The sequence below is a fragment of the Dipodomys ordii genome, unplaced genomic scaffold (genome assembly GCF_000151885.1).
Source record: "Dipodomys ordii isolate 6190 unplaced genomic scaffold, Dord_2.0 Scaffold151, whole genome shotgun sequence".
Taxonomy (NCBI): Eukaryota; Metazoa; Chordata; class Mammalia; order Rodentia; family Heteromyidae; genus Dipodomys; species Dipodomys ordii.
In genome coordinates this window covers 1373179-1375493 of record NW_012267367.1, presented here as the reverse complement: position 1 = coordinate 1375493, position 2315 = coordinate 1373179, and the positions used below count along the sequence as shown (strand labels likewise).

Below are 2315 nucleotides of genomic sequence, written 5' to 3'. Positions count from 1 at the left end.
TTTGTGTGACTGGACAATCACAATCATTATACACATTTAGAGGAAAAGTGAAGTTCAAGGAGCATGAATTGGTCCAAGAGAATACATGACAGACCTAAGAAGAAATGACCAAATGAAATGTATTAGATATTTGAGTGCATGATGTCTGCAACTGGAAATGTGGTAGAAATAAAACCACATATGAGCATGCAGTTACACTACTGTATTGTAAACTGATAAAGGGTCTATAAAACTGGTTAGCTAAAAATATTTGTAAATACCTAATATATAAAGATAGTATGGTATATAATATATTTATGCTTAGTTTGTGAATATAGAAGACAGATTGTGTATACAAAATGAAGAGAGATCCTAAACATATAGAAATCTTCAACAGTATAATAGAAATACTTCTCGTAGTTCATCAAGAATAAGGCAAAGATTTACCACCATGGAAATACAGATTATTAATGCAAAGAGAAATTCTTAGGAGAGCAAGTTGTTGTGTTCATGTTATTGACATTTAGGGGACAGAGCCAAGAAAAGTACACCACTAATTTCCAATAAGCAACAAATAATTTTACGACTATAAGAATTATTGTAATTCCTAAGATGCTTTTGATCACTTGGAATTAGTTTGCTCTGAGCATTGGTAGCCTCTGCGTATAATCCTAGCATCTCATGAGGATGAGTTCATAGTTTAGGTTTCAAAACCAGTCTTGATAGAAAGGTTTGTGAGACTCCATGAACAAGCAAAAATCCAGACTGGAGAGATGGCTTAAGTGGTAGCCTAACAAATGAGCCAGCACGTAGAGAGGTAGCAAGGGCCTGAACTCAAACTCCAGTACTGATTTTTAAAATGGCAATTTATAATACAAGCATATTTTAAACAGTTTTAAAAGTATTTTTTCCGTTTTTTTAATTTCTTTCTTTTTTTTTTGGTTCTTTTGATTAGGCTTGGAACCAATGAGATTTACCCAATAATCAATTTGGCTTTGTTCGAAGGTGAAAAGACAAAAGCTATAGGAAGTTGTAAGAACGATTTGAAAATAAAGATCCCCCTTTTACTGAAACTAAATAGTTTTGTGTTTTGCTTTCGTTTCTTCTTGAAGGTGGTAAGATCCAAAAGGAAGAAAGAATTGAATGAAACAAGAAGTCACTCCAGAATAAGAGAGGTTATTGTTAATCCCACAGTGGTTAGGACAGCAATATTTGTATCCAGTTTGATGTGAGTAATTTGTCATTTTATGTAGTAACACATGTTCAATCATTTTAATATCATGTGAAGCCTTTTAAGAATATCTTGTTTAAAAGGATATTTTCCTCCTTCATTCATAAAGTGGAAAGAGGTAATACAAAGAGAATCACATATCTGTGCAATTCCACAAGGAATCAACTTTACCAAACAGGGTCATGGGCTGGTAACATATCATAGCAACTGGAGGAATCAAAATAGCAAAATGCAAGATTAGACATCAATAAGAAGAAGAAAATTTTTTCAGACATATTGCTAAGTCTTATTCATAATAGAAAACAGTATAAAACAGAAAAAATCATAATAGTTTGCATCATCATTACCATTTTCAGTTCAAGTCTAAGTAATATTGGCTAATACAGGATTGTATGCTTGCTGGCTCTCCAATTGATTCAAGTCTATAAGTCATCATACTATGTTGATGCATAAAGACAATTGAAAAGTGGTCGATTCACTTGAAATGATGAAGGCATTTTCAAAAACCAATAAAAATTAAAATGTATAACTTTCCACATGAGATCTATTTCCAGCCCAATTTTGAAGATAAGAAGAACAATTGCAAAGAAGTTATTAGGCTTCCCCAAAGACCTAATTTATGGAAAGCACTTGCAACCAATTTACCAGCCTGAAGCTTAAGACTATACTTTTATGTATGGAAAGCAATTGCTAATGGCTGTGTATGCCAGAATACTAATTATTTGATAAACATACACGTGGACATGAAAAGCATCCTTGCATGACTATATTTTAGATCTTTTAGTATCTGAATAAGGTAAAAATGTCCTATATGAAAACTTGGAAAAAATTATATTAAGTGAAGTAAGCCAGGCCCAAAGAAACATAGGTCCCATGGTTTCCCTTATTTGCAATATCTAGTATATGTATGAGTCAAGCGGAAAAGGTCAGATAATGTAATGTTAGGAAAATGAACCCTTAGACGTGTATTTTAATGTTTTTTTCTTTCATGCATGTGTTTCTAATGCATTTATAAGATTATCTCTTTGTTGCTTTGTATGTCCTTCCCCCACAGTATAACCCCTGCTTTCACTATATTTGATGTCAGTATAACTTGTGGAGGAGA

At 32.7% G+C, this 2315-nt stretch overlaps 1 protein-coding gene across 1 annotated transcript in view; it reads left to right on the top strand.

Moving 5' to 3' along the window:
* The window catches only part of LOC105997694 (solute carrier family 22 member 11-like), a 52181-nt gene that overhangs the window by 37565 nt on the left and 12301 nt on the right, over window positions 1-2315 (top strand). The window lies entirely within an intron of this gene.